Source organism: Sarcophilus harrisii, chromosome 2 (genome assembly GCF_902635505.1).
Source record: "Sarcophilus harrisii chromosome 2, mSarHar1.11, whole genome shotgun sequence".
Taxonomy (NCBI): domain Eukaryota; kingdom Metazoa; phylum Chordata; class Mammalia; order Dasyuromorphia; family Dasyuridae; genus Sarcophilus; species Sarcophilus harrisii.
In genome coordinates, this window is record NC_045427.1 from 299,049,449 (window position 1) to 299,072,552 (window position 23,104).

At 33.6% G+C, this 23,104-nt stretch overlaps 1 long non-coding RNA gene across 1 annotated transcript; it reads left to right on the plus strand.

The window, feature by feature from the left end:
• Positions 1 to 3,144: 3,144 nt before the first annotated feature.
• On the plus strand, positions 3,145 to 22,708 carry LOC116421131. Its single transcript, XR_004231436.1, has 3 exons — positions 3,145 to 3,171; positions 13,218 to 13,390; positions 22,523 to 22,708. It is a non-coding gene; the product is annotated as an uncharacterized LOC116421131 (long non-coding RNA).
• Positions 22,709 to 23,104: the final 396 nt, after the last annotated feature.

Genomic DNA, 23,104 nt, shown 5'->3' on the forward strand with positions numbered 1-23,104 from the left:
TTCCTTACATTTTCCATCATTAGTGCCATTATCCTAGATATTCAAAACTGGTGAAATAGCTAGATTCAATCCCACAATATTTTAAGATTGATAACATAATAAGATCATAGCTAAGAGTTGTAAGATCCTTAGGAGCCTTCTATTCCATCAGGTAATGAATGCAGATAATGAAACTGATTTTGATGCAGGGAAAGATTCCAATCTTTGATTCCCAACCCCCCTTAGTTAATGTAAATTATCCTTTGACTCACAAATCCTGGTCCCTTTGAATTCCAATAGAAGATCCGGACCTGTCCCAGCCCCACCCAGATCTGAGCCAACTTTAGGGCTACACCCCAAAGCCCCTTGAACTAAGTCTCCGACTTAAAAGGGCCACACTGGGAACCCCTCTTTGCAGAGATTCCAAACATGCCAGCCATGTGAGGACCCTCTGTCCACTGGACCCTCTGTCCAGTGCCCTCCTTATCTCTACCTTCACCTATCTCCTACTTCTAAACTCAATAATAAACCTTTTATCAATCTAGCTCTCCGGGCCAATAAATGCTTTTATTGGGAATTCCATGCCACAACTAGACCTCATTTACCGCCGCATCCTTGCGCCAAATCCAAGGGGGTTGCAGGGGAGCTTTGCTTGACTTCCTGTACCCCAAACCTGCCACTAGACCTTAACTAAACCCTAATTTCATTTAGGTACCCCAAATCTAGACCTCAACATGTGGTCTACACCTCAACATTTGGTTCCTGACCTCAACAATTTGTTTCAGTTCATATATTATATGTTATAAAATACAAACTGATTATATATCATTTAATAAATAACTGATTTGCTTGATGTCATATAGATACCAAATATTAGAGGTAGGGATTCAAATTCAGGTACTTTTCACTGTTTCATGATTCCTCCACTATGGTGGCATGTCCCACAAGTTTATCTTGATCCTGTAATAAATATGAGAAAAAGGGCTAAGAGAGAACACCTCTTCTTCTTTTTTTTTTATTTAATAGCCTTTTATTTACAGGTTATATGCATGGGTAACTTTACAGCATTAACAATTGCCAAACCTCTTGTTCCAATTTTTCACCTCTTACCCTCCCACCCCCTCCCCCTGATGGCAGGATGACCAGTAGATGTTAAATATATTAAAATATAAATTAGATACACAATAAGTATAAATCACCAAACCATTATTTTGCTGTACAAAAAGAATCAGACTGAAATATTGTACAATTAGCTTGTGAAGGAAATAAAAAATGCAGGTGGGCATAAATATAGGGATTGGGAATTCAATGTAATGGTTTTTAGTCATCACCCAGAGTTCTTTCTCTGGGCATAGCTGGTTCAGTTCATTACTGCTCCATTGGAAATGATTTGGTTGATCTCATTGCTGAGGATGGCCAGGTCCATCAGAACTGGTCATCATATAGTATTGTTGTTGAAGTATATAATGATCTCCTGGTCCTGCTCATTTCACTCAGCATCAATTCGTGTAAGTCTCTCCAGGCCTTTCTGAAATCATCCTGTTGGTCATTTCTTACAGAACAGTAATATTCCATAATATTCATATACCACAATTTATTCAGCCATTCTCCAACTGATGGGCATCCACTCAGTTTCCAGTTTCTAGCCACTACAAAGAGGGCTGCCACAAACATTTGTGCACATACAGGTCCCTTTCCCTTCTTTATGATCTCTTTGGGATATAAGCCCAGTAGAAATACTGTGGATCAAAGGATATGCACAGTTTGATAACTTTTTGAGCATAGTTCCAAATTGCTCGCCAGAATGGTTGGATTCGTTCACAACTCCACCAACAATGCATCAATGTCCCAGTTTTCCTGCATCCCCTCCAACACTCATCATTATTTTTTCCTGTCATCTTAGCCAATCTGACAGGTGTGTAGTGGTATCTTAGAGTTGTCTTAATTTGCATTTCTCTGATTAATAATGACTTGGAGCTTCTTTTCATATGACTAGAAATAGTTTCAGTTTCTTCATCTGAGAATTGTCTGTTCATATCCTTTGACCATTTTTTAATTGGAGAATGGCTTGATTTTTTTATAAATTAGAGTTAATTCTCTATATATTTTGGAAATGAGGCCTTTATCAGAACCTTTGACTGTAAAAATATTTTCCCAGTTTATTGGTTCCCTTCTAATCTTGTCTGCATTAGTTTTGGAGAACACCTCTTCTGTTTGGAAGTACCTCAAAGCTAGATGAGATAACCTAATATTTGAATAGAAAATTCCTCTATAAACTATAATTGAAATTAATCAAATACTTGTGTTTAATATATTAGCTTTACAAGTAGAAAATGGGACAAATATGACTAGCCTCATATGAAAAAGAATAGAGAATTTTACTGTACTCGATGAGTTGACAGTTTGATGCACAACATTGAAAGAAAATGAATTTATTTGGTTTTAGAGTACATAAAGAGATATAATAGATAGAATCAAGGAGGTAATAATTTAGCTGTTCTATACTTTTAACCAGACAACATCTAGGGTAGTGTGATCATTTTGAAAACAATATAATAAGTTTAAAGAGATTGAAAATAAAAGCTAAAGAACCTTAGAATTATGCAACCTGAGTATCAATTAAATGAATTGTTTTAGAGTGGAACAGACAATATATTGGGGAGACATGATAACTATCTTGAAGTATCTGAAGTACTATCATATAAAAAAAAGATATGACTTTTTATTTATTTGTTTGTTTTTAAATAGTATTTTATTTCCCCAAATACATGCAAATAGTGTCATTCACCTTTGCAAAACTTTGTATTTCAATTTTTTCTACCTCCCTTCCCCCCCCCCCACCAACAGCAAGCAATTCAATATAGGTTAAACATGTGCAATTCTTCTAAACATATTTCCATATTCTCTATAGGAAAAATCAGATCTAAAGAGAAAAAAGTACAAAAAAGGAAACAAAAACAAGCTAATAAAGAAACAACAAAAAGGTGAAAATACTATGCTTTGATTCAATTCAGTTTCTATAGTTCTCTCTTTGGATGCAAATGGTTCTTCCCATTACAAGTCAATTGGAATTGCTTTGAATCACCTCATTGTTGAAGAACCAAATACATCATAATTGATCATCACACAAATGTGTTGTTGCTGTGTACAATGTTCTCTTGGCTCTGCTCACTTTGCTTAGCATCAGTTCATGTAAGTCTTTACAGGCTTTTTTCAAATCAGCCTATAATCATTTCTTATAGATAAATAATATTCTAATACATTCAAATACCATAACTTATTTAGATATTCCCAAATTGATGGACAACCACTCTATTTCCAATGGAAAAAGCAGAGTAAAGAACGATTGAAGAGAGGTAAATAAAGGGGAAAAGGTTTTTAACAAAAAAAGTTATCTGAAAGTCTAATTAATTGCTTTAGAAGATTCATAGCAATTTTCCTCTCACAAGATGTTTTTAAGTGAAGGTTGAATTGTCATCTGTAAAGAACTGAACATCTCTGAAATTCTTTGATTCGGTTCCCTCCAAAAAGCACAAGTTGAATAGGAATAGTATATATTAATCTACATGCTAATTGGATTGACTATCATTTAAAATGGCCTCTCAAGGAAATAAGATTCAGATTTAAAGGATTAAAGGAAGACATTAAGAAAAGTTTATAAATATCAGGAACTACCACTAAGAAGGTTGTGGGAACTATCCAGAACAAACCTGAAGGTAAATAGATGTCAGCATAAGCAGAGAAAAACAAATGACACCAAAGATAAATTTTGCTTATTTATATTTTTGCCTGCTATTTCTGGCTTTATAGCTTGACAGACTTCTTTTTTATATAGTGCCATATTCAATTAAGGATCCTGATAATTGTGTTTGATAGGCAGAGTGATATGCAGTCCTGAGAAATAGCTAAATTCATTCATATCAAGTCTATGGTTCAGCTACTGGGTCCCCACACCAGACTGCAGCTCTCAATACTGAAAGGATCTATTATTGTATCAGATATGATCAACTAAAACTTGATTTCATAGAATTACTTAAGGCACATAGAAATTAGATGATTATTTAGGATCCCATTCCCCTTAAGAGTCAGATTTGAATCCAAGTTTGACTTTGAGCCCAACATCAGATTCACAATGCCATGTTGTTTCTTACTACTCTCAGCATGACGGAATATAATTTTGGATGTCAAGGTCTATTTTTATCGAGGTCTTGATTTTGCTCAACATAGTCAGCCAACATATATATTATTTCTATAGCTTATGCTTATTTAATTATCCTTTTCCCCCTAAAAGAATTGTGTTTCATTTATCATCTTTGTCTACCTTTGTCTCACCACATTGTTTCCAGGACACAGGTTAAACCTCAAATGTTTCATTCAGTTAAAAATAAGGCTTTTATAACAGACATAAAGTTTCTGGCTTCACTATTCATTAAGGAGCCCACCTGCCATATCTCTACTGAGCCACCTTACCCTTACAAGAGGTTGCACTGAGGGAAAGCAGAATGAGCCAATAAATTTGTTTCTAGCCCATGAAATTTTAACAGGGTTTCCCAACTCTACTCTGTAAGTGCTCTATTGGGGAAATTGAAAGTCTCAGGTTTGACTTATAGAGAGATAAAGTCAAAAAGTAACAACAAAACTATTCTCTCTCCTCCCCTTCCTCTAACTCCTCTGTCAGTATAAATAGAAATGACCTGAGACCTTTCCCCAAACTCATACTCATTATGTTTGGGTTCTGAAAGTTCCAAGTTGATGTATAAGATATGACTTGTTCATGTATGAAAGTAATATCAAACCTAGAAAATACCTTAAAAACATTTTTGGGCCTATTTGAGTAATGACCTTTGTTTTGAATAATAAATTGATCTGTCTTGTTTCCTGGTTAGCTAACGGGAAAGATAGCTTTCTGGCCTGATTATTCTCCTTGACGTTTACCAGGCAACTGAGTTATAGGAAGTCTCAAACATCAAAATCCATTACATATGACATAAAAAAGCAATTTTTCTCTAAAGCCAGCAACATTATAAAGAAATCAGCTAGCCAGTCAACAAATCAACAGGCATTTACTAAGTGCCTACTATGTGGTGAGCACTGTGCAAAGTAAAATTTCTAGTGTACTCTTTGATCTGTTATAATTGTGAGTACAAAGGTTCTGGGCTTATTGAAGAATTAGCTGATAATTAATTGTAAAGGAAATTACTCCTGACTCTTCACCTCCTCTTCACCCTGCCATACATTTGTCTATACCACTTTGACATGAGATTTAAAAATTATCCTCTGAATCTCTAGATATCCTCTGAAGACCAGATGTTAAACTAGAAAACTACTAGGTTGTTCTGTTTTATCATATTCTCATGTTACTATGACATATGGTGTGAAGCAAATATTAGTGCATGAAAGTATAAAACATCAGGATTCATCTGAGTTATTTGTCCCCAGTTAAACTTGATCTGTGAAAGCCTGAAATACTTCACTTCATAGTATTATTTGTCATTCAAATGAAATAGTGCATCTGGGCAACACAAAACAAGATGTTCTGAAATTTACATGCTCTGTTCACTTGTTTAAGTATTCATTCTTTCAATAAAAAGGGAATAATTCTGATTTTGTAATTTATTGAGACCTTATTATGTTCAAGACATATTTGGGGTATAGGGCAATCTGAAGTGATAATTATTTAAAATGTACCAAAGAAGAACTAAAATATTTAGGTACAGTACTTCTCTGGATCTGTAATTCCGTTAGTGTAGGTACTTGCTCCACTAGTGAAGATCACAATTCCTTCTCTTTCTATACAACTCTTGTCTATGAACACCCACAGCTATCTAACATGCAAGCTATATTCTCCTAGGTCTTTCAGTATTTGTGGATAGCAATGGATAATTGACCTATTCAGGGTCAGATTAGTTCAGTGATTCAGACTGTAAGTTGGACTTATGGGCCTAAAATTTAATAAAAATAAGTGTTCCAACAATACAATTTAAAAGATGCAATTCATTAAAAGACAAGATGCAATTTGCCTCCATTTTTGCATTTACTAGGACAGCAATATTGAGTCAAAAAAATAATGCAAAGGACAGTGGGAGCTCTCCTAAATTTCATGATCATTCATTCCTAATAATCAAACCTTTTCCTGCCCTGTCTTAATTAAATCCAAATAATAGTTTCTTTGTCTTCTTAAATGGAAAACGATCCAGATTTAGTAATAGATAGATAGATAGATAGATAAGTAACTAACTAAATGAATGAATGGATAAAAAAATAAAAATTTGTTTACCCATTTATTCTCCATTTCCCCTTTTGGTGGAGAGGCCCTAAAATATACCAAGGATACTATATCACTTAAATGGCATTGAGCCCATTACTAAATTATTGTATCTGGGCAAAGAGTTTGAAATGAGCAACAATAGTGAACTATCTTAGTACAAATGAAATTTCAAAAAATTCAGTACTATGTAGAACATCTTTAAAAAGTGCAGTCCATGCAGTGGAGATAATAAGGGTTGCTAATGATAGGCAAGAATTAAACATATAGAATTAAGTTATAATAATTTTTCAATGGTAGGTATTCCAATTGGAGTGATAACTCCAACTGATAGACCTGAAGTCATTCTCTGTTAAGGAGAAAAATATCTCCCTATATTTTTATAATTCATCATTCTTTCTCATTTGAACTATCATACAATCTAGGACCACTACCATAAATTCTCATCCATCCCAATCAATGTTATATTATCAATATAGTGGTGGACATTAATTGCTTTAGAAACCAATGGGGCCTTTACCTACCAAATTGCTCCTAAATGATCTAAATCACAGGAATAGAGAGAATGGGCTTTGTTAAAACTGATAATTGCATACACTGACCTGGTGTTCATCCTACTTTATTCACCAAATTGACAAGTTAAGAATGACTGCAGTAATTGGCATAATAACTCTTCAGCTCCTTATATTCTACTCAGACCTATATATGACTTCTTTGCCAGCCACAAAAAGTTATTATAAAAGGTTGTTGTTTTTTGTCCTTCACTCTCAAAGAGGAACATAATATCAGAAAGATGATGCCATGACATACAAATGAATTACATTTATGTGAGGGAGGGCTGTGCAAGGTCACCTGCCTTACTTTCCCCTCCAGAGTCATCTGGGTCCAGTGACCAGATAGATATAAATAGGATGACTGAAGATGGTACTGGATTCAATAGAAGACCTTGGCCTTTTTAAGCTAAGGTCTTCAACAGTCACAGTTTGATTGAAGCTACACTCATTTAATGATTAAGGATAGTAGCAAATGGGACAAAGAATCTCTTCTTTTACCTAGTCAAAAAAATCTAAATAAATGAATATGGGAGGGAAAGACACTCAGCATTTCTGGCCAAAGCAGAAATGATTGCTATTTACATTCAATCGGAGTCAATCAGGACTCAATAAGTACAATCAGGACCAAAGAGGGACATATTGACCTGGGACCTATTGGTGGCCAACCAATGAGAATCAGATTGGTTTTGGTTTAAGGTGTGGTCCTTAAGAAAGAAATCTGGCCAGTAAACCTGAAGATGTCTTGGGAGGCTTCAGAGATGCAAAAGAAAAAAAAGTTTAAGAGCAACTGTACATAAAGGTATGATATTATATGTGGACAGAGGGAGGGAAGGGAAAGGGAGGGAAGAAAAGAAGGAAGGAAAGAAGAAAAGAAGTCAGAGAAGGATGAAAGGAGGAAGGGAGCAAGGAATAAAGGGAGAAAGGAAAATCTTGTTTTCTAAACCCTTCCATAATCATGGATATGGTGAGCAATCTAATCTATTTTGTATATAATTATCAACAAAGTGGGGCTGCTAATGAGAGGTCAGGGAGCAATCATGATACAAGCTGTTGCTCTGATACACATACACATACAAGCATGTGTATGTAGGTATATATTCTGACACCTCTCACTACCTTTTTTCATCACTCTGCCACCATCATTGCAGAAGTGAAAGAGGCCACACTGAAGGCAATTTAATTTTTTTCTCTTCTGTCTTGAGTTTTAGAGGGTTATAAATTAAGCAGGTAGAAGTCAAGCTGGAATCCTTTAATTTGAAACTCGACACATATTCTACTATATAAACTCTAAGCTATGTCTTCCCATTCTGTACCATTTAATTAATTAATTATACACACACACATATATTCTTCATATATTTACTATAAATAAATAATACACATATATGTGTATATACTTACATATGTATATGTATATATGTATATATAGTTGACCAGAAATCTACTTCCTTCTAATAACCACATTTTGCTCCAAATTCTACTTTCTGTACTGTCTGATCCCTTTTTTTAAATAAAAGCAATTCAAATGCTTGAAAGAACACATATGTGTTCTCTTCTTAAAATTAAAAGATTAAATATACTCAGTTTTTTTTAGTTAAACTTCATATGCTATAATCTATAATCTTATAATTCCAATTTGTTCATGTACTATGGTGCCCAGAACAAATTACCAGATGTATTGTGACCATACTTGCTGAGCATAGCATGAATATTTTTTTCTGGATGCTATAATTGTATACAACCTAAGATTATATATCTCTATTACCATCCTATTCCAATACTTCCTCATGGAAGAACTTCCTATAATTGATCTATCAGTTGACTGTATGTCTGCACATGGAAGACCACCACACCTAAATTCTAAGAGACTCAATAGCAGATTAATTGCAATATTAAGGATTTTTAAAGCATTTGTCAATTTTTATTATAACACTGTGTTTGATGAAAATAACCTACTTGTTATCAATTAAAACATATGAATCTTTTAAATACAAAATATGATTTAGCTATGCTTGAGCCATGTAATACTTGAGCCATCAATTTTTTGATCCAATTGTGGGATTTTGCACTTTTCCCTATTGGATTCCATTTTAACAGATTCAGCTCATTTTTCAAATCTGTAATGTTTTTGCAGCCTAATTATGTCAACCAATAGTTGAACTAACTCTCTTAGCTTTTTTTATCATCCATAGATTTAAAAAGCAAGTCACCTGTACCTTTATTTAAATCGCTGATAAAAATATTTAATTGAATGAGGTTAATGATGTGTACATGTACTGTCTCCATTTTAATCTTCATATATAGTTTTAAATTTACTTATCTTGCTGTATTATTTTTTGGGCCACATTCCTCCAACCCACAGGATAACATGACAGATTTTGCTAAATGCTTTGTTGAAATACAACTATATTCTATATATCATATCTTCACCTACAATGATATGTACTTTCATTTCATCTTAACCATACTTAGAGATGGCCATTACTTTATTTTATTCACCTTCATATAAAAAATGTTACTTTTGATTAAGAAATCTATATATCTTTCCATTTCTCATCTACCCTATACTTCTTGTCTCTTCATCCTTGCCTCTTGACCTCTCTTCATTTTACACTTCATCCCATTTTATCATCATTGTTTTGACTTCACATTTATCCTTTCATTGTCTTGGCCCTATAGTTAACTGTCCACTTTTATACACTTGAAGCCCTTTTCTTCTTATCCTGTTGTTGTCACATCTCCATTTTGAGTTAGAGAACACCACTAATTTGCCTTCCCTACTCTAAACTGAATGTTCTTAGGTAAAATTGGAATAAATTATACAATTGCGCTGCCTAGGACCGTTATAATCAAATAATCAGCAAGCAGTTGTCTTCAAGCAATTATATCCTGTCTTTAAGATCATTTCCTTTGGTTAATGTCATGTTCATGTTTTCTTTTAAGATTATTTCCTTTTGTCTCTCTTCTGCCAGTTCCTTTTTATTTCAATATTTTTATATTCCAAATGTATTCGTCCCTTTTCCTTTTGTAAACAAACTCTCCACCATGTGTTCAATTATTTCTAATCAACTAATTTGTGTTTTGAAATTTTGGATTGAGTACTCTAAATGTTGAAAATATATTTGTTTTTTAAGTTTTCTTCTTTGGTGGTTCATATGTAGAGTTTCTAATTATTGTAATAAGTTTTCTGGGAGTGCACAGGATCATATATTTCAACAAACATTGATATTTGCTTGGAATGAATGCTTCATAATCTCTTTAGTTTTACGTTTTTCCTTCTAGTTTTAGCATACTCTTGATTTATTTACTTGTTCTCGGTTCTTTTAAAGAAGATTTTTTAGTGATTCAGTGTTTTTAATATATTCCCCATGACTTGCTTTCTGAATTGTTCCTATTTGTTATTTCATATTTCCTAGAAGAACCAACCTACAATCTTGCCATGAGTAGGCCCTGAAGGAAGAGTACAAAAATAGCTACATCTAAGTTTTAGATCCCTTTCCTTTAGTCTCAACAGAGCCACTCAAACTAATATCATACCTCAACTTTGCCCTTGGCTCTTTATTCCCTCTTGCAGTTAGGCTTTATTAGTATAATCCAATTTTTAGTTTTGGGGAGGAGAGCAGAGATAGTATTTAAGATTGAGTCTTTGTGGGAATGGAGGCCTTCTAATTTCAGTCAGAAAACAATACTTTTTTTGTATTTTTCTCCCTTCCTCATCTTATTTTACAGAATCTGTGCCTGCGACATGCCAGAATAACCCTGGAATATGAGGGGACACAAAGATGGGTTTTAAGAACCAACTTGAGGACCAACATAAGCATTTCTGGGGTTACAGAATTTTGAAGATTAGAACTTTTCCCCATTTATTCACAGTTCTAGGATTTATTCTGTGAATTTTTGTGTTTCATTTATTGGAATTTAATTGCTCTACATCTGATGCAAAATTCCTTTTATCAGATGCTGAGAGAATCTTATGAATCTCTGGAAAGAGTGACTAAGATGCCTTCCTTTTGGTCATTTAACTTAGAAGTTTTGTGATTTTTCAAAGAAAAGATTATTGGTAGCACCTACCATCAAATCTAGCATCTTTTCCTGCCAGTACCTTTTATCAAAAGACATCAATTTGCATAGAGTGTACATATTTGTTTACTGAATATGATAAAAACAAACAAAGCAAGATCACTCTTTTTGCCCTTTCTCATTCTTCAATCTTCTTCAACATAACAGCCTGGCAAGTGCTCTGCATGTTATACACACATTATGAGCATTTAAATGTCTAATTAATTAAGTAATTAATTTTAATGCAGCTAATGACCTGATTCAACAATTAATCAACTTTTGATGCCTGATTAGGGCCCCCTAATTAGCACAATCATACCTTATACATCATTATTTCTTATGATTGCTTTATCTTCAAAATCCAAACTTTGAATTCTCTCTGATCACAACCTTTAGCCTTAAAAGACTAGAAAGAAGACTAGATTTAAATTGTTTATATTCAGATTCTAGTTCTTGTACTTCTATTTGGCAAGACTTTGCTAAGTGCTTTAACATGTCTGAGTCTATAAAATGAGGGGATTTGATTTACTGATGTTTTAATCTTTAAAGCCCATGAACTTTGTCCAGACTTCCCATTTTCTCTTATGCTAAACTCACTTTTTGTCCTTTTGTGACCACTTGCTCTATCCTTATTCTAATTGTTCTTCTTCCCTATATTAGTTTCAATTGGCTCCTTACCCTGCTTGGCTTATGTATTACTACTACTGTTTCTATCTTTCTTAACACACAAAGCTTCCATCCCTGGATAAGCCTCACACTTCAATTTCTCTCTAAGTCATGGTAGTAAGTAATGGAATTTAGTTACTTCTCAGCATATACATTTATAATGCCTAACTTCAACTGGATCCTCACTGCTCCTTTATTCTTATTAACTTATCTACCTGTCTCATTCATTGTGGCAACTGTTCTGAACTTGCAGCTCTTTCTTCAAACTCCAACATTGATGAAAAATTGACATAAAATAAATAATCTAACTTTTCCATTTCTCCATTTACTAAGAAAATTGAGACTAAAATAATCTCCCTCATTTATTTTTTCTCTGAAAAACTACTAGAATAGACATTATAAAATGCCTATGATGTGGTAGATAATTCCTGGAAAGTTGCCTGAGCTACATGGAGTTTAAATGGCTTGCCCAGGGGCATATAATTAATAATCCTATGTCAGACACTTACTAACAATTTGACCCTAGGGAAGAACCTTAACCTTTCTCAGCCTCAATTTCTTCATCTATAAATGGAAGTAATAATATCAGTTATGGTGGTAAGGATCAAAAGAGATAATATATTTTTCAGTTTCTGAAACTGTGGGTTGTGATCCATGTGGAATCTCATAACTGAATTGGGGGGAATCACAAAATTATGACATATTATCAGTAATTAATTGATTTATATACCTATATACCTGAGGTCATGCAAAAATTTCTCAAGTAAAAAAGGTCACATATGAAAAAAGTTTGAGAAACTCCTACATAAGTAAAACATTTTGCAAAAATTAGAGAATTACACATACAGGCATGCATATGTACAAATCTAATGTGTACATACACAAGTGTGTCTATATATGCATGTATAAACACATCTGTATATATGTTAGTTATTATTATTTCCAAAGGAAATATTTGAACTCGTTTTTTTTTTTTATTCTAAGCACAGTAGTCTGTCTACTATGCTAATTGGACTTGAATGGATGAGAAAGAAAAGAAAAAAATAAGTAGAACAACACATGGTTTTTAAGAATAAGAAGTCCAACAGACTGCCATAAAGTTTTTTTTTTTTAAATCCCAGTCAAATATGGCAAGGGCCTGCAGCAAGGCTAATGGCATGCTTTGAATTTGGTGGTTGTAACAATAGGATTAGTTCATTTTGCTTCCCATTAAATAAGAAATCAAGAAGTTGACAGAAATGAGTTGCGAATAGGCATTCATTTCCTTTATCTTTTTGCAAGACAGATCAATTAGTAATTTTATGGTTGAAAAAGCTCATTTTTAAATGTTATGTGGGACTTGGTAGAATATCAAACCTTGTCTAATGTCACCTTTATTAGCAAATTGAAAGTACTTTTACATCTGTTCATCCCATTAAAAAAATGCTGGGGAATACATTTTAGACCACATAAAGTTTGTAACCATAAAGTGAAAACCTGCACAAAAACTATCATGTTGTATAATTAACCCAAAAGGAACAGTGGAGGAAAAATGGCAGGTATCAAGCTTGAATGTATCCTGATACATTTACATTTGTAAACCCAGCCATTGAAATCCCCCCAAACAGGTGTGTTTGCAAGTACAGATGGCCTTAATGAGGGGCCAGGAAACTGCTCACCACTTCCCCAACTCTCTACCTTCTGCTGTGTTTCAGCTCCATCTCATAAGCTAATCTCAGCTTGGCTGGATTGCTGCCTCACTGGGAGAAGGCCAAGGACACACACAGGTGCTGCCGGTTGCAAAACAGACATCAGTGCATGTAGCTTGCTTTCCAGTAAGTTAATAGTGAAAGGACTCCTGGCACCATCTACAACACTATTATTCTGGGTATGTAACCCTTTAGGGGTGTAAAGATCCCATGACATCTTTTTAAAAGAGGGCAGGAATGTTTTTAAATCTTAGTATGATACCAAATATACTTTCACAGTTTCACATTGATTATTTTCTTTCATCTGCTCATTTTATATCATGTGGCTGATAAGCTGCTCTGCTGCTGCTGAAAGCTAACATTTATATACCACTTATTAAGTGCCAGGCACTGTGCTAAACACTTTAAAAGTATTATCTCATTTGATCTTCACAGAAATTCTATAAGGTAGGTGCTATTATAATCCTCATTTTACAGATGAGGAAATTGAAGCAAACAGATTAAATGACTTTTCTATGATCATATAGTTAATAAGTGTCCGAGACTAGATTTGAACTTAGCTCTTTCTGAATCTAGGCCCAGTACTCTCTCCACTGATAAGCACATGATATATTGTCAACAGTACTGAGTTGCTTTTTTTTTTTTTTTTTTTACAATTTGATGTGTAAGAATGTACACGTTTGGGGAATATTATGTTCCTAGAAGGACTTGGAACCTTTGTGGAATCATTAAAAAGTTATTCTAGGAGAATGGTTAGTTAATAATTCTATAAACCATTTAATTTTTCTCTACCGCTGATTTCAAGGTAAGTAAAAATGGTGTGATCTTAACACTGACAGGATTGCATATTTAGCTAGTTATATTGGTCAAATGGAATATGACTGTCTTTTAAAAGAGACTCTGGCAAACAGTTATTATGGAAATGATATTTAAAATGTATGTGTGTATGTATATGAAAGAGAGAGAGACAGAGAGAGAGAGAGAGAGAGAGAGAAGGAGAGAGAGAGAGAGAATATGGAATTAAATGTAGTATCCTTTTTCTTATACCTTCTTCAACTATTTAATGTTTCATTTAGTCCCCAAATCAGACAAATATGACACCAAAGGTTATAAGCATAGCTATTATGTATGTAATGTGAGTTAAAGAGTCTGGGAAAATCCATTTCAAAAGATTTACCCACCAGATTGCCATGATGCTCAAAATTGCAACTATTAGTTTCTTCTTGGGGATAAAGCATTTTATCTTCAGAAGATTCTAATTAAAACATAAATTTGTTCCATGTATCTAGGAGTAATATATTAAGATGCCATCAGAAATGCATCAGACAAATATCAGAATATTAAAATATTCCCTAGCACAGAATAAGAAAAAGTAAACTTATACTGAGAGAACAAAAGGCAGGGGACAAAGTGGGAGGCAGGAAGTGAGGTGAAAGGCAGAAGGAAGTTAAACAGGGCATGGGACACTGGAAAATTTGGCAGGGAGAGAATAGCTAAATGTGAATGCAAATTCATCCTATATCATAATGTTACATAAAACCAATCTGAGTCCTTAAGTACACACAATTTATTTCTTTTAATTTTTTTATTAATAGCTTTTATATCTTCAAAATACATGCAAAAATAATTTTCAACATTCACCCTTTCAAAACCATGTGTTCCAAATTTTCTCCCTCATTTTTTGTAGTATTAGATTATTTGATTTCCAATTGGTTTTTAGGCTATTTTCCCTGTCCTTTTATTGAATATAATTTTTATTGCATTGTGGTCTAAAAAAGAAGCATTTATTATTTCTGTTTTTTTGTATTTGATTGTAAAGTTTCATGTTCTAATACATGATCAATATTTGTGTAGGTGCCGTATACTGCTGAGAAAAAGATGTATTCCTTTCTTTCCTTATTCAATTTTCTCCAAAAGTCTATCATATTTAGCTTTTCCAGGATTCTATTAACTTCCTACTTTCTTTCTTGTGTATTGTGTGGTTAGATTTGTCTGACTCTGAGAGTGGAAGGTTGGGGTACCCTGCTAGTATACTTTTGCTGTCTATATTTTCCTGGAAATAGCTTAAAATCTTTTCTATAAATTTGAGTATTCTACCACTTGGTGCATATACGTTTAGTATTGTTACTATTTCATTGTTTATGGTACCTTTTATCAAGATGTACTTTCCTACCTTAGCTCTTTTAATAAAATCTATTTATATTTTTGCTTTATCTAAGAACAAAATTGCTACCTCTATTTTTTTTGCTTCAACTGAAGCATAATTAATTTTGTTCTAGCCTTTTGCTTTACTCTGTATGTGTCTCTCTGTGTCAGATGTGTTTCTTGTAAGCAACATTTGTAGGATTCTATTTCTTAATCTATTCTGCTATTAATTTCTGTTTTATGGGAAAGTTGATCCCATTTACATTCACAGTTAATCATAAAGTGTTTTTCTCCATCCTATTCCCCCACTATATATACTTTTGTTGTTTCTTTCTACCCTGTCCATAGTAGTGTTTTTTATCCACCCTACCCACTACCTAATTTTGTATCAACCCTTTACCCCTTTCTCTTACCCCTTTCCCTAGTATTTCTGATCCCTTCTATCCTGCCCCTCTCTCTATTTTTTTTCTCTTGGTCCTCCTATTTCTTGAAAGGGTTAGATCAGTTTCTACACCAACTGAATAAATTCCATCTTAGAGCCACAACTGATGAGATGAAGCTTCAGACAATCCTCTTCCATCTTTCCCTGGATTGTAAGAGGTCTTTTATGCCTAATGTGATGTGATTTGTTCCTTAAATGTCTTTTTCTTTGATATCATCACACCAGAGTCCATTCACAACAACACCTTCCATCTATATGATGTCCTTCTCTGTCTGCCCCAGTGACAGGTATCATTTCACAAGAATTACAGATATCATTTTTCCATCTAGGAATGTACACAGTGTTACCTTTAAGTAATATGTTTTCCCCTGTTTACCTTTCTATACTTCTCTCAAATCCTGTGTTTATAGATTAAATTATCTGTTTAGTTCTTTTTTTTTCAGATATGACTGAAAGTCTCTTACTTTATTGAAGATCCATTTAGCCCCTCCCTCCCCCCAAAGATAATGCCAAATCTCCCTGGATAATTAACTCTTGGTTATAGATCCTTTGTCTTCTGAACTATGGTATTCCAGGCTCTCCAGTTCTTTACTGTAGAAGCTGCCAGATCCTGACTGCTACTCCTTGATATTTGAATAGTTTTTGCCTGACAGCTTGTAGTATTTTTCCTTAAGATTTTAGTTCTGGAGTTTCACATCAATTTCCTTGGGATTTTCCTTGTGGGATCCCTTTCTGAAGGTGATTGATGGATTCTGTCAATGGATATATCTCCTTCAGTTTCTAGAATATTGGGACAGTTTTCCTTAATGATCTCTTGAAATGTCAGCCAGGCTCTTTTTTTGGTCATGGCCTTCAGGTAGGCCAATAATTATAAAATTTTCTGGATCTGTTTTTCGGGTTGCTTATTTTTCCAAAGAGATATTTCGCATTTTCTTCCATTTTTTCATACTTTTTAGTCTGTTTGACTGATTCTTGATGTTTCATAGAGGGATTAGCTTCCATTTGCTCTGCTCTAATTTTTTATATGTGATTTTCTTCAGTTAGCTTTCATACTTCTTTTTTCATTTGGTTAGTTCTACTGTTGAAAGTGCTGTTTTCTGCAGTGGATTTTTTTTTCATTTGGCCAACTATATTTTTAAGCAGTTGTTTTTTTTTTTTTTTCAATCCAACTTTTTTTCCTTTTCCAAGCTGTTGATACTCTCTTGCTACCTTACATTTCTTTTCTCATTTTTTTCTTCTACCTCTCTTGTTTACTTTTTAAAGTCATATATAAGAACTTTCAGGAAGCCTCTTTGGGCTTGACATCAAATTATATCATACTTTGAGATATCCACTGTGGACATTTTGTCCTCATCTGAGTTGGTGTTTGTTCTTCCCTGTTACCATAGTATCTTTCTATGGTCAAGGTTATTTTCTGTTTCTTGCTTGTTTTCTTTTGGCATTTCCTTTTTTTTTTTTTTTTTTTTTTACTTTTATGTTTGAGCTCTGCTCCTGGGGTAAAGGAGATGGTGTCCTAAGTTTCCTGTCCAGCTCTGAGCTTTGGCTGTAAGCACATGTTATAGGACAGAACTCTGAATTTGAAACAAGGAGCTAAGTCAGTGGAACTGAGGAGACAATGTAATCCTCTAGTTTAGCATGGTTCAGTATGATAGATTTAATCTTACAGCAAATAATGGTTTCCTTGTGATATAATGATTGTCTTATACTCAGTGTAGAGCATATAAGCTAGAAGCCTCAGCCAGGTAGATTCGGAGAGATTCAGAGGGCAGAGAAGACAGGCGGGAGCTCAAGCTCTTGGAACCAAAGAGAGAGGTAGACCTCTAAGAAAACTAGCCAAGCCCCAAGTGAAGGATATAGGACTTTGAAGGAGGCAATAAAGGATTTGAACTTTAACACCTGGCTACACGTGTGGTGATTACTCAGACTGAAAAGAAGTCTGCCCCAGAGACCAAACCAAACCAAAGAGAACATTACAAGCATAGGGGCCCCTTGTGTTTGCAGGGGATAGCTTTGCTTGCTCTTTTCCTGAAATAGTCTGGTTTCACAGAGTTTGCTTTTTGAACTGGGACTTGAGACTGTCCCACTGATCTGCTCTTCTACTGAGTTGTTGCTTATTTGCTGTGATCAAGAGCCTCTTGCCACATTTCCCAAAGTCTGTCTGAGCTAGGCTGAACACCCTTTTTCCCCAGTGAGACTGACCTTTCTTGAAGCTTTTTCAGTCTATCTTAAGCTGGAGAGTGGTTTCATTCTGTCAGACACTGTTTAGAGGCTTAGTTTCATGTGACTTTCAAGAGAAACTGGGAGACCTTGAGCAGATTTCTTGCTTTACGCCACCATCTTGACTCCACCCCAAAAAGTCCCCCAAATTTTTCCCCTCCCTTTTCCCCACATCCCTTTCCTAAACAGTCAATAATCCAATATAGGTTAAACATACGCAATTCTTCTAAACATATTTTCACATTTATCATTCTACACAAGAAAAATTCAGTAAAAAGGAGAAAAGTTGAGGGAAAAAAGCAAGCAAACAACAAAAAAAGGTGAAAATACTATGTTGTGATCCCCATTCAACCCCCATAGTCTGAATACAGATGACACTCTCTATTATAACTCTATTAGAATTGAGCTGAATTACCTCATTGCTGAAAAGAGTCAAGAAAGACACGTTTTAAACTTGCTATATTTTGTGAAAAAACTGGATGAAGAAGTGGGAGATCCAGATAATATATAGTACATTACAGCAAATCCCCTTCTAATCAACTAGTATGCTGCTCATTAATAAAGCATGCTTACAAGCTATATGTATTAATGGACAACTTCATATGATCATATGTTATACCTGGAAGGTACCATTAGAGATCATGTAGTCAAACATGATGAAAAAACTGAGACTCAGAGAAAGTAAATGACTTACCCTAAGTGAACCAGGTAGTAAAACTAGGATTCAAACCAGGTCCTTCCAGTTTCTTATCCTGGGCATTTTTTTTTTTTGCTAATCTCATAGTCTTCTCTGTGGGATGTTCATCAAACTACATGTCATAATCTGGGCAACAAATCTTTTTAACTTGTGTAGGCATATGCATTCTCCTTGTATAACTTGACGTATTAAGCTTTCTACATCTTGATAATGAAAGGACAATGTCACCTATAAATAGAAACATCTAGAAAGTGTCACCATTCCTCTTTGATTGTGCAGAACCACAAAATCACAAGATATTAAATTGAAAGCTAAAAGGGACTTTAGGTGTTATCTGGTCTAATTTTTCATTCTATATTGACTCAGAAAAGTTGTGACTTTTCCAACATTATAAAGGGGAATGCGATTGAGTGTGAAACCATTTCCATATGACCCCAAAACCAATGCTTTTTTTTATCTAACTTGGATCATTGCTATGAATTTGAGATATATAAAATGCAAATACAATGTAGGAAATATATGTATATGTGTATATATATATATGTATATGTGTGTGTGTGTACGTGTGTAAACACATACCCACACACAAATTTTAACTCATCTGTGGTCACTTTAGGGTAGGACATATCAAAGAAATGTTTAGTGTTAATGTATTGATAACCCAATCATTAAATATTTGTAATGTAACAGAAAATTAGAAATCAGAAAACTTGAATTCTAATACAAGCAACTTTATTAATAAACACCTTTATTCCTATTAAGAACATTAGAGGGTATAAGAATAAATCGAGTTTTCCTTAAAATGATCAATAGCATCTATTTAAAACTATCAACAAGCATCATATGTTTTAGAGATAATTTAGAATCATTCCCAAGATGGCTCACTATCACCATTACTATTCAATATCGTATTAGAAATCTTAGCTTTGGAAATAAAAGAAAAAGAGATTGCAGGTATTAGAGTAGGTAACAAGAAATTCAAATTATTACTCTTTGTGGGTGGTAATATACTTAGAGAATCCTAGAAAATCAACTAAAAATTACTAGAAACAATGCACAACTATAGCAAAGTTGAAGGATACAAAATAAATCCACATAAATCATTAGCATTTTTATATATTACCAACAAAGTCCAGCAGCAGGAGATATAAAGAGAAATCCCATTTAAAATAATTGTAGATAATATAAAATATTTGGGAGTCAACCTGCCAAGGCAAAGTCAGGTATTATATGAACAAAATTACAAAACATGTTCCACACAAATAAAGTCAGATCTAATAAATTGGAAAAATATCACGTGCTCATGGGTAGGCTGAGCTAATATGATAAAAATGACAATATTACCTAAATTAATCTATTTAGTGCTATACCAATCAATCTTCCAATAAATTATTTTACTGACCTAGAAAAAAAATAATAGCAATGTTCACCTGGAAGAACAAAATTTCATGGGAATTAATGAAAAAAATGCAAATGAAGTTAACCTAGCTGTACCAAACCTAAAACTATATTATAAAGTAGCAGTCATCACTTTAGTACTGCCTAAGAAATAGAGTCATAGATCAGTGGAATAGGTTAAGTTCACAAGACACATTAGTCAATGATTATAGTAATAGTATTAGATAAAATGGTATTATAGTAATATAGTAACAGTATTATATAGTTTAGAATATATTAAAGATCCCAACTTTTGCTATAAGAAGTCAATATTTGACACAAATTGGTGGGACAATTGGAAATTGGTATGACAGAAACTAGACATTGACCTACACCTAACACTGTATATCATGATAAGGTCAAAATAGGTTCATGATTTAGACACAAAGATGATATTATAAACAAAATAGAAGAATATAGGATAGTTTATCTCTTAGATCTTTGTGGCCAAAGAAGAACTGGAGTATATTATTGAATAGAAAATGGATAGTTTTGATTAAGTTAAACAGTTTTTATATAAACAAAACCAAATGCAGACAAGATTAAAATCTTTGATCCAGCAATGGCTGTACTGGATTTGTATCCCAAAGAGATAATAAAGAAGGAGAAAAGTTTCCCTTTTGTGCAAAAATGTATGTGACAGCCCTTTTTGTAGTGGCAAAAAAACTGAAAACGGCGTGAATGCCCATCAGTTGGAGAAGAGCTGAATAAGTTATAGTATATGAATGTTATGGAATATTATTTTCTATAAGAAATGATCAGCAGGATGATTCTACAGATACCTGGAGAGATTTACATGAACTGATCTTATGTGAAGTTAGCAGAACCAGGAAATATTTGTACACAGCAACAGCAAGATTATACAATGATCATTTCTGATGCACTTGGCTCTTTTCAACAATGAGATGATTCAGGCCAGTTTCAATGGTCCTATGATGAAGAGAACTATTTGTATTCAGAGAGAGGATTGTGAGAACCAAGTATGGATCACAACATAATATTTTCCTTCTTTTTGTTGTAGTTTGCTTGCATTTTGTTTTCTTTCTCATTTTTTCCTTTTTTATTTGATTTTTCTTGTGCAGCATGATAGTTGTGGAAATATGTGTAAAAGAATTGCACATATTTAACATTTATTGGATTACTTGTCATCTAGGGGAGGAGCTTGAAGGAAGGAAGGGAAAAATTTGGAACACAAAGTTTTGCAAGGATAAATGTTGAAAGTTGTCTGTGCATATGTTTTGAAAATACAAAGCTTTAATAAAAAATAAACTCCCTGACCCCTCTGAGCCTCAGCTTTCTTCTCCATAAAATGAGAATAAAGTACCTGTCCTCATTTATATCATAGTTTTTTGAAGTGACTTCATCCTTTAATCTTTAGCTTTGACTTTTACAACTAGATATAAAACATTTTTGAGACCAATCATGCAACTCTATTGCTATGAAATGCATTATTTACTGAATGGCATGGTGTAAATTAACATAATTATTTTTCAGAAAGACATGAAGACAATTGTTTCTAATAAAACTAGAGGAGGAAAAAAATCAAGGAATCAGAGTGAATTTTCCATTCTTGAATCTGGTCATCACATAGGATAACATCCAGTCTTCTATATGATCCATAACTACTAATTCTTCCAAATGGCTTTAGAGCAGCTCAATAAATTCACTGCCACACCAGGTTCAACCCTGCCTTTGAAAATACAACTAACTTCACATGATGAATGAATAATATTGGTTATTCATCCTCTCATTGACATGTTTTACCTTTCAGAGACATTAAAGTGACCAGTTCATTTCTGAGGTGAAATGCTCTAATGTATTTAAATATTCATTTGGTTACTTTTTCTTTTATATAATTTGCTTTCCTTATCTTAGGTTTCAAGTTGATAACTCAAACTTTTTGAAAAAAATGAAGATGTTATTTTCAAACAAATTTACTAAAACTCATGGCAAAATCTCATGAAATATTTTTATTAAAGCCTAAAGAGGGATAGTAACATATGCTTTTGTTTTTTGTCAATCCAGGAAGCTAAGGATGGTAAAGATTTTACAATGGGGCATTCTGAGCAGCAATAGGCTAAGAGTGATAGTGTGTCCTCACCAAGTTTAGCATTAATAATTCTGAGTCCTAGGAAGTAGAGGTAGGGGCAGGTTGCCTTAGAAAGGCTCACAAGACCCAGAATAACTTAAAGCTCTTATGTTGATTAAGTGGAATTTGACTCATGAGTAACCCCTACATTTCCAATGTGAGAGAGATTGGAAGATTCAGGCTCAAGAAAAAAGCATACTGCTAATAATATCCATAATAATTCTTAGAATTTATATGGTGCTTTAAAATATGCAAAATATTTTGATGCATTTTTTTCATTGCAGTGCAACAACATTCCAGTGAGGTAGGTACTCCAGATATCATTATCTCCATTGCAAAGAAGAGAAATTTGAAGTGAAGTAAGTTTTACATGATCGTACAGTTAATAAGTATCAAGAGCACATTTGAATCCAATATAACTCCTAATTTCCAGCATTTTGTAATTCTATGTCAAACCTCATACAACATAATATGTGGGTGATTTAAAACAAATTATACTTTTAAAATAGGTATATCATTAAAATATTAGCACAATTACATTAAACTTACTAGTTAGTAGGATATTATCAATAAGTATCTTACAATTAATTGGTAAGAAGATTGTTTTTGATGGTTCTAATTCACAATAATTTTCATTTTCCTCTTGATTTAATAAGTTACTCATTTGAGGAAATATTTTTAGTTCATTTTTGGGGGGGGTAAAATTTTGAGTTTTATTTATAAATGCCTGTATTTCATTACTACCCTTAAAAATTTGTAAGACTTTTTGAACAGCTCTTAAAATTCAAAAACATACTGTACATTAGGATGACTAGAATACTTAAGCATAACCAATATTGGATTACTTGTCATCTAGGGGAGGATCT